This window comes from Equus quagga, chromosome 14, assembly GCF_021613505.1.
Source record: "Equus quagga isolate Etosha38 chromosome 14, UCLA_HA_Equagga_1.0, whole genome shotgun sequence".
NCBI classification, from domain to species: Eukaryota; Metazoa; Chordata; class Mammalia; order Perissodactyla; family Equidae; genus Equus; species Equus quagga.
The window spans coordinates 87,606,606-87,621,760 of NC_060280.1; the positions used below are offsets into that span (position 1 = coordinate 87,606,606).

Consider the following 15,155-nt stretch of genomic DNA (forward strand, 5'->3'; position numbering starts at 1 on the left):
CTCAGCCCCCATGTCCCCTGCTGCAGGCTCCCTGGGAAACATCAGCTCTGCTGTGGACTCACATTCCCACAGACCTCACTCCGTCCTCCCACGGTGGCTCCACCATCTTCACTGAACACTTTCTCTTTAGGATCACTGTCTGCTTTGTACCCTCAAGATTTTAATTTACAGAGTTGACTAAGTGACAACATAGACAGGCCAGTATCACTGAAAGAAGTTTTTTACTTACATTTCCCAAGACAAGGGGGCACACCATGCCAGACAGGGTCATAGGGGCTGCATCAGGGTTGCTCAGGAGGCAGAATCAGGAATGGGACACAAACCCAGGCCACGGCCTTCATTTGGGTCCCACAGGAAATGTGAGTCAGGGCAGAGTGAGCAGCTCAGGACTGGCTGCTTTGAACAATCCCAGCAGCCTCTGGGGCCTAGGGATGGTCCTCAGTCATCTGGTTCCTGGCCCTGGGTGGGTTTAGGGCGGGGGATACTGTCTGGCGTGTGAGAGGCAGATAAGGAGGTCTGTAGGGACAGGGCACTGGATCAGGCGGGATGCACATGAGAGGCCTGCTCCAGACAAGCTGTCCACCGCCAACGTGGAATGAGGTGCCCCCCAAGATGTCAAAACACCTGAAGAGACAGAAAATAAAAGATGTGATTAACACAATCAGAAAGAAGACAAGGATGTGTCTGCTCACGTCAGTTCAATTCAACATGGTGAGGGAGGTGCTAGCAGGACAGTTAGGCACCAAATGATATAACAGCATTCCAGATTTTAAGGACATCCACACACAGGCCCCCAGACAGACAGACAAAATCACACAGGCTTTCTCATTGGACACACATGTGCACACACCCACACACAGACACACAAAGTCACAGACCCTCAGAGATAATGGCCCAGAGACACGCAGCCCAGGCCCTGAGGAGGGAGAGTCAGGGCCCACGATGGCTGCAGTGATCACCGTGTCCCAGCCCCTCACGCTGCTGTTATCCCTTCCAGAAACGCACCCCTCACCACGTGCCCCTTCCTCGCTTTGCTCTCCAATTGGAAGCTCAGTGCAGACAAAGCTCTGTGCGTCCTCACCCAACCATCAAGTCCTCAACTGTGGTCTCTGTGGTCTGGGATCCATCACCCCCTGAGGTCTCACCTGCATGCAGACCTAGCACAACACTGCCCATCCTCACTGAGGTCTTAATCACTTCCATGCCTTGGAACATTTACTGATGGGGGGGTAGAGGCTTTGAGACCTCTCATCCCAGCTCTCCCAGCCATGGAGACATCACCTTGGAGACTCAGGAAAGCACTGGAAGTTGTTGCAAGATCAGGTTGGGACGTGGCCTACCTCATTTCTCCCTCTTCCCTTCAAGAAACAGTGGGCAGAGCCTCTCCCAGAGTGGGGGCGGCATCACCTGTGCCTGTGCGTGTCAGGAAAGGAGGAATTCCCTGCCATTTTCTGCCACTTCCTTTGGCATGGGGCCTGCCGCATCCTGGGAGCGATGATTAGGGATGGGACCCCACAACTGCAGATGGTGTGCTGAGATCACCATTTACCACAGGTCTTACAGCTGAAAGTCTGCTGGGTGAGTCCTGATATAGAAAAAGTAAGCACTGGCCTTGGTGGGTGGGCTCCAAACTCACTCTGGAGTCGGGTTCTGAGGTGAGGGAGCTGGCGTGGTCAGTGCATGAGCCACTGAAACCACAGGGTGGAATGTGCCAGAGATCTCAGGGACAATGATTTAGGTACAGCTGGGCACCTGAGGGACTCCCAGAGCTTGGACAAGGCAGGGCATCTCTTTGTGACATTATTGGTGGTATTGAGACTATTGTGAAACTGTGCTTGTTGGTGCAGAGGTGATGTGTATGTGACAGTGGGGAGTATTGTTTTCCAGGGGCCTGTGCCTCATGACATGGGCTCAAGGTTCTGCCACTGCCTCACCTCGCAGGTACCTGGGGCTTCAAATGTGAAAACAAATACAGGAAATCTCATGTAAAATGACGTCAGGAAGCCCTGAAGGGGAGCTCTCATGCACTACCACTCCCCATAACCTGCAGACCACAAACAAGAAGTGTCCGTCCCATTCCCCAACAGGAAGCAGCTTACTTCACAGTCTCCAGCAAGAGGGAGGAAGAATTTCTCCTTGCCCAGCAATAGCCCAGCCAATGAGAAACCACCACAGTCAGCCACTGTCAGTACCCTGAACTCTCCTCCTCCTTCAATGGCCTTTTGTTCCAAGGAGCCCCTCCCAGCATGCTTCTTTCCTCTTTAAAAGCAAGCCCATCTGTTCTGTTCTCCATATTTGCCTACAGTTCGCCATTATTTGCATATACTAACTTGTACTTCCTCTGCTATTCCTGAATAAACTCATTTGACTTCTAAAATAACTGGCTGTTACATTTTGTTTAAGATTTTATTTTTCCTTTTTCTCCCCAAAGCCCCCGGTACATTGTTGTGTATTTTTAGTTGTGGGTCCTTCTAGTTGTGGCATGTGGGACGCCGTCTCAGCATGGCCTGATGAGCAGTGCCACGTCCGTGCCCAGGATTCGAAGTGGTGAAACCCCTGGCCGCCACAGCTGAGCACACGAACTTAACCACTCAGCCACAGGGCTGGCCCCATCTTACGTTTTTTAAGGTCAAGACGACAGAAAATTTCCAGAGTGGGACAGGTGTGGCATTAAAAACGTTGCCCAGCAATATGCCACACGGAAGTCCTGAAATGGGAAACTTAAGAGCTGGAAACGGCCTTAAGACCTGCTCTGAGAAGACATGATGTCGATGCCCAAGAATTAGATTAGGATGTGCCCTGGTGGATCCCACTGTGGAGATGTGTCAGGCGCAGCTTTACGTTTCACCCCACCGCATTCCCAGGACATGACCCAGGAAACCCGGTGTCAACTGAAAGATGGAGGCCGGGAGCCCCATCACTTTCTCACCAGTTATGTGAATGACACAAGGGCAGGTGTAGCCCTAGAGGGAGTTTTCTAATTCAGACTGGGTACCAGGAACAGTCCATAGTGGCCTATGTCCTTCTTTCCCAGTCCTTCCACTCCTTCCGAAGGAACCCAAGGAGGTGGAAGGAAGTGTTGCACACGTAGCAACCAAAGTACAGGAGAGTTTCACATTCTCCTAGCATGTGAACACATTTGTATTGTTTTCTATTAATTGATTTTAGTATATTCACATACTATTTTAAGAGTAGTTGTGAGTTTTCACAAATGTATACTTACACCACCATCAGGATGGAGAACACTCCATCACCCCAAAGGAACACTCTCATGCTGCCCATTGTACTGAACCCTCCCACCTTTAAGAACTGATCTGTTTTATTTTCCTATACCTTTGTCTTTTCCAGAATGTCATATAAATGGAACACCATGTTGTCTTATGGGTCCTGTTTGGAAATTTTGATGCCACTTTTGTAAAAGGGCCTAATTATACAAACTTTGCAGTGTTCTTGTGAGTTTAAAATTTTTGGCATTGCCCATTATGCCTTCAAAACTAAGAGATTCCTCTCTTACGAGCTCTGTGAATTTGGTTAAGACCTCGTGCGTAACTTTTTTCATCTGCATCATGGGAGGAAGGATGGGGACAGGGAATCAAATGAAATACTAATAATTAGAAAATCTCATAATCTCTCCACTGCTAGGAGAACATGAATTAGCACTGACCAAAAAAAGGGGGAACAAGTTTGGTTTCTGTTGTTGTTTAATGAAAAAAAACTGTCAAGTTTTACCCCGTCTTCCATAACATCTCCTGGAAATGTAAACATATGGAAATGATCCCTGAAAATAGTAAAAATGAGTTTTGGGGGCTTTGCGCATCATTGAAAAAAGCTCCCAGCTACTCCTCTTATAAAACGGCATAGAAAACTTCCCAACTTGAGGATGTCAAACTTACCTCCTCTGCCACCACACAGGATATTACTCAAAATGATTCTGTGTGTCTGTCTACAGCTCACCTCAGCTATTGCATGGATCATTATCTTCTAAGCATTCATAGATTTTTAAAATGTTTTAACCAGGAAATCACACTGATCTTGCACAGATGTCACTCTACTCCTAGGAAAACCCATGATGGGCCACAACTGTGCAGATGACCAGAACCCTTCCTCAAACTGAGAGAAACTTGAAGGTTTAATGGGCATAAATAGTGTCACTCAGTGTGAATAGCAGAAAGACAATATGCTGTATCAAGACAATTTCAAATCCTTTCAACTGATTTTAAACAGAAACATAAATACCACAAATACCCATGGCCCAAAGCAATGGCAGTCTCCAGTTCCAGACAATCGTGTATCTGGATCGTGATCAAATAGCACATGCAGTGAAACATTTAACCACAGCTAAAATGAAGATGAACTCTGTCTCTGCCTTTATCTCTATGGGGAAGCATTGCTGTTAATTCCAAGAAAGCAAGACTTTCAGTATTGCTGTCCATTGTTTACATCCACACCCAAGCAGTTCCTCCAACAGTGTTTAAGATGTAGTAGATGGTGGGAAGACAATGATCGATGAGGGCATCCTCATTCACTGAGGCCTCTACCTGCCATGGAGAAGATACACATTCATCAATGGACGAATGGATACAGAAGTTGTGGTGTATATACACAGATGATGGAGTATTATTCAGCCATAAAAAACAAGGAATTCTACCATTTGTGAAAACATGGATGCAACTTGAAGGCATTACACTAAGTGAAATAAGTTAGACAGAGAAAGACAAATACTTTATGATCTCACTTATATGTGGAATCTATAAGACAAAAACAAAAACAAACTCATAGAAAAAGAGATCAGAATTATGGTTACCAGAGGTGGGGGGAAGGCAATTGGAGGAAGATGATCAAAAGGGACAAACTTCCAGTTATAAGATAAATAAGTACTAGGCATATAATGTACAACATGACAACTATAGCTAACTATATCATACTCCTGTATGATACATAGAAAAGCTGTTAAGAGAGTAAATCTTACGATTTCTCATCACAGAGATTATTCCTTTCTTCTATCTTTTTTTTTTGTATCTAAACAAGAAGAAGGATGTTAGCTGACGTACTGTGGTAATCATTTCACAATATGCATAAATCAAACCATCATGTTTCACACCTTAAATTTATAAAGTCATGTGTATCAATTTTTTCTCAATGAAACTGGAAAAAAAGGAGTCAGAGAATCATGGTCTCTGGTCTGTAATACACGGAGCTCCGAAGCCAGATTCAAGTCCTCAGAATAAAAAAGCCAAGAAACTTGTAATCAACAACTCTTCCGTCAGAGAAGTGACGTCACAGGGTAAACCACTGTCTCTATATTAGAAAGAGAGACAAAGAATTAGCCATTTACCAATAAACCCCAAATGTAATGTTTTTAACAAGGCATGCCCTAAAAGCAGTCTATTTCACAGGGCTGGGATTTTCCCAGAGCCTAACTGACCCGGGGGAGAGAAAGAGCCAAGAACGTCTCTTCCAGCCTTTTCTGCTCTCAAAGGTGGGGGACTTGTGAGAATGATAGGATTTTCCCCCTCCTGACACCAAATATTTGGTGTCTGTTCCAATGCCCCTTCTCCAACTCTACATCAGCAAAGAGGCATCCATCAGTTCAATTCAATCCTAACACTTACCACCCAGAGTGCACGTCAGACTCCACAGGTTAAAAGTTCAGTCCCACAAGCTGCCCCTTCTTCAGATGTCAACCAAAAACGGGGTGCCTGGGCTGCCAACACTTTTACTCATAAATCTTCAAATTCATAGATTGTCTCAACACCTGATTACATTTCATAATTTACTTACATGATTTTGAGACCTCAGCCAAGTGCTTCATTATTATTGGTATAAAAGATACAACTCGGGAATAGACAAAAGGCAGAGTTGCATAGGGCAAAGTAGGGCAGTGGTATGGGTGAGGGGGGTGGAGGGGGCTGCAGAGATTCCACGTCCTCTCTGGACACTCCACCCTCCCAGCACCTGATGTGGTCACCAGCCCAGAAACCCTCTGAATTCTGTCTGTACGGGTTCCAGTGGAGGTTTCATTACATGGGCACAATTTATTCAATCATTGCCCATCGGTGACTGACTCAGTCTCCAGCCCCTTTCCTTCACACAGAGGCTGGGAGCTGGGGCTGTAAGTTCCAGGCCTCTAATCACGCTTGGTGTTTCTGGTGTCTGACCCTCATCCTGAAGCTATGTAAGAACACTATCACCCTTATCATGCAAGGAATTCCAAGGGCCTCAAGAGGTTTTTGCTAGGAACTGATGACATAGACCAAATATCTTTCCTTTTGTATAACAAGGTCAAGCCCAGGGACACAGGCTCACTAAATATTGAGACCAAAACATCAGAATAGAGAATGCTTCCCCTCTGCCCACACCCACCTCTACATCAACTGGGCTCTTGCTCAGTATTAGTGGACTACACTGAGGGAACTAGATGCTTCCGGTAACATCAGGAGGAAGGCAAGGGTGTCCCCTCTCACCAGCCCTAGTGAACCCTGTACTGGAATTCTTAGTTAATACAATTAGACACAAAAAGGAAATAAAAGGTACATAGATTGGGAAGCAGGAAATAAAACTGTCCTTGTGGCACGAGATTGTCTAGGGAAAATCTCAAAGAATCCCCAATAACAAAGACAAACCCTTGAACTAAGAGGGTAGAGGAAACTTGAAAGATAACATGTTAATAGACAGAAGTCTATTGTTTCCTGTAGATCCACACAAGCAAAGATGAGGTGAGCTCATCTTTGACTAAGGACCAATGGCAATTCACTGGGAAAACAAACTTTTCGACACATAATGCCAGAATAACAGGGTATCCACATGCCAAAAAAAGAATCTAGACAAAGACTACACTTTTCACAAAAATTAATTTAAAATGAATCATAGGTCTTAGTACAAAATGTAAAACCACAACACTCCTAAAAGATAACATAGGAGAAAATCTAGGTGACCTTGGGTTTGGTGAGTAAGTTTAGATACAACACCAAAACATTGGTGTTTTGTGGTAGGGGTGCCCATTCAAGGTGCAAATTTGCAAGGAACAGCACAAACAGGCTCAAGTAAAATTTGTAAACAAGGAATACACTGCCTCCCAAACACCAAGAGAACCTAGAGGATGTGGTGAGTGCTGAGGGGAGCAATAGCTATCTCTTCACGGTGTCAGAGAAGGAGCAGGTCTCACACTAACAAATAATTTCCAGAAATTTAACAAAGTTGTCAGGGCCTCACAACAAATGTGTGGCAATGTCCCATCCACTTTTTATGAGCTCCTTTTTTCAATATTTGTGTGTCCTGAATGTCCTCAGAGGAGATGTCAGTAATGTAACATGGTCCCTGTGTTCTTGGAGGAACCAGGATGAGTTCAGACCCCGCCTGCAGTGACTGTGGGAGGGCACAGCTGTGGAAGGTCCATGAGGACAACCCAGTAAAGGGGCATCATGTCCCTTCAGAGGGGAAGGCCAAGTGCAGCTGAGAGGCTGTGGACACAGGACTGGACAGAACAGACTCAGCCAAACCTGTGAGAGCAGGATATTTATCAATTGCTGATTGGCTGTGGTCAGTAATTTCCACACTGTGGGGACTGGGGACAGAGGTCTGTGTGGTGCAGCCACAGCCTCAAGCTGAGGTAAACCACTCTGAGGTGTCAGTCGTTCTTTCCAGGTTTAATAAGACAAATTAAGTTGTTAAAAAGGACACTGGGAATACTCAACGCTTCACTAACTAGGTTTTCCAAACTGTTTTCAGTTCTTCCCGGCCCTGTGTAATTTACATTGGGACATAGTAACTACTTGATTTGCGGGGTAAGGTCCCTGGGGTCCCAATTGGTCAAGTCATCTTGTAAGTGGCAAAGACTACATTTAACTCTAATTCTAGCTCATTGGATCAGAGCTTCCCAGCTCACTATGGGATATTTCAGGACAATGCGTGTTTGGACCATGGAGAATTTAGGCAAGACCATAGTTCTGATAGCTAAAGATGAAATACTTGTCCTATCTGTCCTATATATTATAGTCATTAACACCCCTAAGATCATCAGGGGCACTTTCTGTAAATTTAATGGGATCCCAGGCATGACTGTAATTTGACACCTAGGCTTGAAGGTTTCTGAATGAGCGCATTACATCAGCGAGCAAAAGCAATACAGGACCGATCTTGTAGAGGCCCAAAGCCAAGCTGTGTACCTCCATCCGTTTTGTTATGTAAATTTTTTAGTATATTTTGGATTTCGAATTGGTGCAAATTGGACCTTTCTTTCAGTATTTTTTCTTTTGTTCCCTCCGTCTTGTCCTTCACTGTTTTGGGTTTTTTTTTTTTTTTGTCATTTGTTATACTTCAGGGGAAAAGGCATCCTCTCTACCCTGGTATTTATATATTTTTGCTTCTCAAGAGCCTCAAAAAGTGCCATCAAGCTTGGGAGCCTCCCCGATGACAACTGGGTGCTTTAGTGAGGTTAAGGTCCCTGGACTTAAGTCAGGTTTCAACTAATCTCTTTGCTGCATCACAGCAGTGCCATGGGTGCTGTCCCCTAGAACCCCGAGGGTCATGATGTTTGTCACAGTAGATGCAGGGAGAGCAGCAGCAGCAGAGGTACTGAAGGGACCAGGTGAGCCCTCTGGCATTAGGGTGTGGACTCAGCCTGCCATCTACTGGCTGCCCGTCCCCTTCTCTTCTCTTTTTAAATGACAGCTGTTTCAGGAGTGACCACTGATGGGCCCTCCTCTTGCACTGGCTCCGGTCTCCCTGTGCCACCCCCATCATTGGGGCATCTTGGTGCCAATGCAGCCTCTGTTACAGCTTCACTGTAACACACAGATAAATCCCAGCAAAGACGTGAAACAGGAGCACTTTAAAGAGACCCCAATCCCACAGTCCTGCTCCCAAATGCCTATAAATTCTTGAAATTGCCAACTCTGCTCAGCTGATCCTGAAACTGAGGCTTTGTGAGTCAACAGTGCAACACGGGGCAGCACAGCTCACAGCCCAGCTCGCCAGCGAGCAGCAGCCCACAGCGCATGCGCCACCAGGCAGCAGAGCAGGGGAGCAGGTCAGAGCAAGAGAAGACAGACCCAGGGGTGGGGTCATGTCTGGACATGCTGCTCAGGGCACCAACTGTTATGGTCACCCGCAGAGGGGTGGTTCCTTTGTTGGGACTGATGCCAGGGTGGCACGCAAGCGCACGCGCACACACACACACACACACACACACAGGGTAGGACAAGGCTTAGGACTCACATAACAGAGGTCTGAGGGGAGGGCAGGGCCGGCCTCTCAAGCAGCTCTGACAGGGCTCAGAAAGCAAGGAATGGAGCCTGGCCTGGGGCTTCACTGGGCCTGGGGGTGGGGCCGGGGCAAGAGCTCTGCACACAGGCAGGGGCTGGGGTGGTGGGAATCTCCTGCCTGCTCTAGAGGAGACAGCACCCAGGCTTCCTCCTCTGCTTGTCCAGGTGGGGGCACAAGGGGAAGAGGGTGGGTGAGGCTTAAGCTGTGAGCAGTCACCCAAAATGTGGAGCCCAACTGTTCATTAAAAGGACAAAAATGGGTTAAAATATACGAATTTGCAGTTGCTTGTTTTTATATAAAGAAATACTAACAGAAAGCTCAAAAAATCATCAAAACTGTGTACTTGGGGTGACTTGAGTAACAGTGCTGGAGGGGACCAGGATATGTTGGCCATGAGTCATAAGTCAGACTTTGCTGTGTTACAGAATTATTTTTAAAAAACAGAGAAACTGATATGTACTATATTTTATTATTTAACAGTCTTTTATTTTTTTAACTTTTGTACATAGGAAACCATTCTAGTAGATTTAGTTCCTTTAAACACTAACAGTTACAAAAGTGCAAACCACAGAATGAAAATTTTTAAATCTTTCTACCTAAAAGGACATGCAGCATCCTAGTCTGTCCTCCCCCTGTAGCTCACACTGGGGTATTTTCAGGAATAAGTAGCATATTATAAGGCAATAGGGGTCTGAGTTTAGCTGCTTCGATATAGTAGGATTTTCAAAGATTGACATAAGCTTTCAGAAGTTTCCTTCACATCAATTAACATAGGAATTTAATTGCTTTAGCCTTTTAAATTTCTCTGTTCTCTAGGGATATACACATACAAAAACTGATCTAAAAATGAAATATTTACCTGAGAACTTCACATCTTGAGGTTCTCTGGCTTAAATGGAACAAAAATTCTATTTGGTTCCACAATTTTTTACTCTCCTCACAGCCTCTCTCTCCATCTACTTACAGTCTCAGGGCCCAAGTGCTAAGGGAAACTAGAGCCAAAAGGCTGCACTAGTCCATCAATAAAGGAATCCAAAGGGAAGAAACAAACACTGGAACCAGCTCAGATGAGCAGCCTGCTTCCCACAGGACAGAAGGAAAGCCACAGTCAGAAGGTTCCATGTTCCTGACTCTCCTGGTGGAGACAGAGCCCTGGAGGGGGTCAGTCCCTGGAGAAGGAGGGGAGGGCACCTGAGCAGCCACAGGAAGGAGCTCTGGGAGCCCCACACACCCTCCCCTCCCCAGGGAACAGTGCACATGCTCCCTCTCTCAGGCTCCATTCTCACAGTGAGGAAACTCAGCTGGATCCAGTTTAAGGTTCTGACCCAAATGGACCCCAGATTAATGGGCCCTAATCCAGGACACAGAGCTCCTGACTCTCACAGACTTTCTCCGTGTAAACAAATTACTCTCTGTGGATGCAAAACTCCAATTATGTCTAGAAACAGGCCCAAGGAAACCACAGCTACAACCTCAGAAAGGGTGTCACTTCCCATCCCATGAGCACGTGCACCCCCAGCTTTCCAGGGCTCTGCAGCTCCTCTCAGGATAAAGGCTCCTTCAATGGGGGTGTGAGCAGTAGGACACCTGCAGGGGGAGGCCCCCAGGAAGGACAATGGGCTTCAAGTCCTTCCCTCTGCAAGCCCAAGGGGGCATTAGCTTAGTGACAGTGTCTTCAGGCGTCTGCCCTCACTGGAGTTTTTTTGAACCAGCATTGATACCTTAAATGAAATAAATCCAGTGTTTGAACAATTGCACTAAAACACTCACACCAGTCTTTATGTGGAAATGAGGGAAGAAAATTGTATGGCATTTTGCTGGCTCAACAAGGAACCTCACAGCAATATACTGCATTCCAGGAGAAAAGATATTGATTGATTATTTCCATGACAAGAAATTGTTGTATAAACTATTACTCATACTTGAGCACTTCAGATCTGCCAGACTAAGCCCTGGAAATCCATTTGAACTCCCCCAAAATAAAAGAACAGACCTCAGAATATTAGCAACATGCATGGGGAGGAAAAAAGAACAGTTATTAAGTCATACAATGAACTAGTGGAATGTTTTATTTTCTCTGAAATTCACCTCTTTCTTCCCTCTTTGGAAACATTTTATATTTTCTTTCAAGCTGTATTGATTAAATAAATTTTCATTCATTGAAAAACAGACACTAAAATAAAGTGAATCTATCTTTTCAAGCTGACAACCCCAGGGAGGGGCAGTGCTGACAGGACAGATCACGAGGAAAGTTTGCCCAGAGGAACCTCCAACCAAAGGACATAGGATTGAATGTCTGTGCCCAGGACACAGCCTGGGAGGAGAGGCCGAAGGAGTTCACACAATGCGCTTCTAGGTAGCTGTTTACTACTTTTTTCTCATGTAAAACATCTGATACCAACCCTGATATCAGTTTCCCTACACTGAACCCAGCATATATGGGGTTAAAACCAAAACACTCATTCCCTGCTTACTCCCTGACTTCCTGGCTCCAGAATCCACTATCCTAGATGGAGACAGACACCACGAAGGACAAGCACCTGGATTCATTTATCTCCTCCCTGCAAGGAGCTACAGGCTGGTGGGAAAGCTGCTGACCAGCAAGGCGATATGGTCCACCTCCCCTACCTAAAGCCCCAAATAAAAACCCTTCCTTTTAGCTTTTCAGGGAGTTTGGGATTTCAGCATTAGCTGCCCTCTCTCCTTGCTTAGCACTGTGCAAAAATAAAATTCCTACTTTCTTCCACCACACCCGGTGTCAGAGATTGGCTTGCTGCCAACGGGTGAGCGAACTCACTTCAGGTTCGGTAACACATCCACAAACAAGAAATAAACCCTTTTAAAAGGGCCACCCATTGACTATGAAAAAATAATAAACAATTAAAATGTTGGGTCTGTTTGTAGTCGGTTATGATGCTGTGACTTGGAGACATGAAGCTGGCGTTGGGGAACGTGAGGAGGATCTGGAAATTTAGGGATTTATTGTCAGTCCTGGAACAGCCGGGGGACAGGGTCGTGGATTTGAGACGCTGCTCCCCAAACATTTAGGAAACTCAGGAGAAAACAGGTCCCCCCTGCGGAGAAAGGAGGCCCTGGGGACCCCACAGACCGCAGCCCCTCCGCGCACGGACCCCGGACACCGAGGCCCGACTGTCCTGCGAACCCTCCCGCTGGCCCCGCACCCTCTGCGACACGCGGGGCTGCGTGCGCACAGCGGCCCAGAGACGCTCCGGCCCAAGTCGCCGCGCGCAGGGACCACAGGACTCCTGGGGCCCGGCTGCCGGCCCCGCCCCCACGCTGCGGCCGGAGAGGCCTGAGAGCCCAGCAGCGACACCGCGGACTCGGGGCCGCAGACCCCGGAGGGGACGGGGGAGGCCGGGCCCGCCCCGCCGCTTCCCACCAGCCCCTCCTCCCGCGTCCTCACCCCGGCGCTGAACTCTCACCATTGCTGAGGCTCCTGGGTCCCCCGGCGTCCTCCCTACTACTCGGTACAGGTCACGGCGCTACAGAGTCGGCAGCAGAGCCACGCGACGCCTTTAAGGTCTGGTGACCCCTGACACAAAGAATTGTAGAGGGACAGGAAGTCAGACGTGATTGTGGAGCGTCGCCCCGCCCACCTTCCCTGGCGCTGACCCTGATTGGACAGTTTGAAAGGCCCCTGGTCCTGAGTGGCAGCGGGATGGAGATTACTTCTCTGAGCCAACCCAGAGCTGGAAATTGTCCTCTCTGGGGACGTTCCCAGTGAAATGAGTTGCTGCGAGGCCACTCGGAGAACTGTGACTCTTCTTTGCAAACACAATTAAAATCACCCCCCCCATATGTAATAATTAGTCTGTCTCCACTCTGATCTTTGATCTTCCACCCAGCGCTTCCCCACCTCCACTCAGAACGTAGTTTACAAAATCCCACGGCCTCCCAAGCCCTTAGCCCTGGTGGGAAGTTGGGACCCGCGTCCCTAGCTGGGCGCAAGGCCTCTTCTCAGTCTAACCACAAGGTATGAGATGTGTTCATTCAGTTCTCAGGTGTACGTTTTATGCTGGAGGGAAATTTGTTTGAGATCATTTTTTGAATGTATCCTGAGAGAACTTTGAACTGTAAAAGTCTACAATATCCCTAAGGAAATTCAATTCCTATTTGGACTGATATAACAAAAAAACAAGAAAAGGTTATGTCAATGTGGGATGTACCTGGAAAGTATTCATGTGCTTAAGAGATTGGAATGCAAAACTCATTTGCATTGCAAAACCGTTATTGCATGTATCCACTTATTTAAACAGTTGTGGGTTGTTTTTTGTTTTTGTTTTTTTTGAAATACAATACACTTACTATGCAACGGAGCCCTTTAATGTGTACAACTCACTGGTTTTCAGTATATTCACAGATAGTCTAGTTAACATCCATCACCATGAGTTATACATTTTTTTTCTTGTGTTGAGAACATTTAAGATCTAGTCTCTTAGCAAATTTTAAATATACAATTCAGAATTATTAACTCTAGTTACCAGGCTGTACATTACATCCTCATGACTTATTTATATCATGAAGTGTGTACCTTTTGATTACCTTCTGTATTTATTCCATCGAAGTTACGTCTTATCCCTATTTAAGTGTATAGTTCATAGTGTGAAGCACACTGACATTGTGAAACCAATCTCCAGAACTCTTCATCCTGCAAAACTGCACCTCTCTGTGTATTAAACAACAATGCCCACTTGCCCTTTCCCCTGTGGGAGACTGGAATTGGCCACTCCAAGATATGTCTCTTTGGCATGAGGATTATTTTGGGCTGGTTACTTTTAAAAACTGCAGACATGAGAGGAACTCTGAAAAGTAGAAGTTATCCTTTGTTAAGAGATATTTACATTGTAAAGGAAATCTCCATCTGTAAAGGTGTCTCCCTCTCTGTACCAGGAAGAAGGGCAGATGACCTTCTCTCTAGAAACTCTTATCAATGTGGAAGGCAAGGACTCAAATCTGCATAATGACCTTACGCTTCTTTACTGTACTTTTCTGATGATCTTCCATAACTGACTCCCCCCACCTCCAGCATCCTCCTTTGTCTTTAACTGAGGATCACATTTAAGGTGAAAGCTTCAGCCATTTTGGTGAGTTGCTCAGCTTGCCTGAGTCTCTCCCATGTATATGTTATAAAGCTTTGTTTAATTTTCTCCTGTTATTCTGTCTCATGTGAATTTAATCTGTTGTCCAGCCAGAAGGACCTAGAGTGGGTAGAGGAAGTGTCTTCCTCCCCTACACCCCCAGGCCCTGACAACCACCGTCCTGCTGTCTCTATGAATTTGACTACTCTAGATACATCATATCAGTGGAATCATCATACAGTTTTTGCCCTTTTTTTGACTGCCTCGTGTCACTTAGCATCATGTCCACAAGGTTCACCTATGTCGTAGCAAGTGTCAGAATTTCATTTCTTTTTTAAGCTGAGTAATATTCTGTTCTATGTGTATACACATTTTGTTTATCCATTCACCCACTGGTGAACACTTGGGTTGCTTCCACTTTTTGGCTACTGTGAATAATGCACCTATGAACACAGTGTACAAATATCTGTTTGAGTCCATGTTTTCAATTCTTTTGGGTATATACTCAGAAATGGAAATGCTGGATCAGATGGTAACATTCTCCATAATATTTGAAAAAATGCCATACCATTTTCCACAACAGGGCATGATTTTACATTCCTGTTACCGAAACTAAAGTGGGTTCACCTCCCGGTAAGTTAAATAACACTCTCCACCAGAAGTAGTTGTCTCAAAGTAAAGTGTATTTGCAGCAAATAGGAGACCATGTGGAATCATTTCCAAAGTCACGGCACCTCTGAAGTAAGGGAAGCAGGGACCTTTTATTTCTGATGGGGAATGAATATTCAAAAG

The 15,155-nt window shown here is 46.0% G+C and overlaps 1 long non-coding RNA gene across 1 annotated transcript; it reads right to left on the reverse strand.

Annotated features, from left to right (window-relative positions):
* Nucleotides 1-202: 202 nt before the first annotated feature.
* On the reverse strand, nt 203-12,768 carry LOC124252056 (uncharacterized). Its single transcript, XR_006891905.1, has 2 exons — nt 12,708-12,768; nt 203-624 (listed from the first exon to the last, which is right to left on the reverse strand). It is a non-coding gene; the product is annotated as an uncharacterized LOC124252056 (long non-coding RNA).
* Between the last annotated feature and the right edge of the window lie 2,387 nt (nt 12,769-15,155).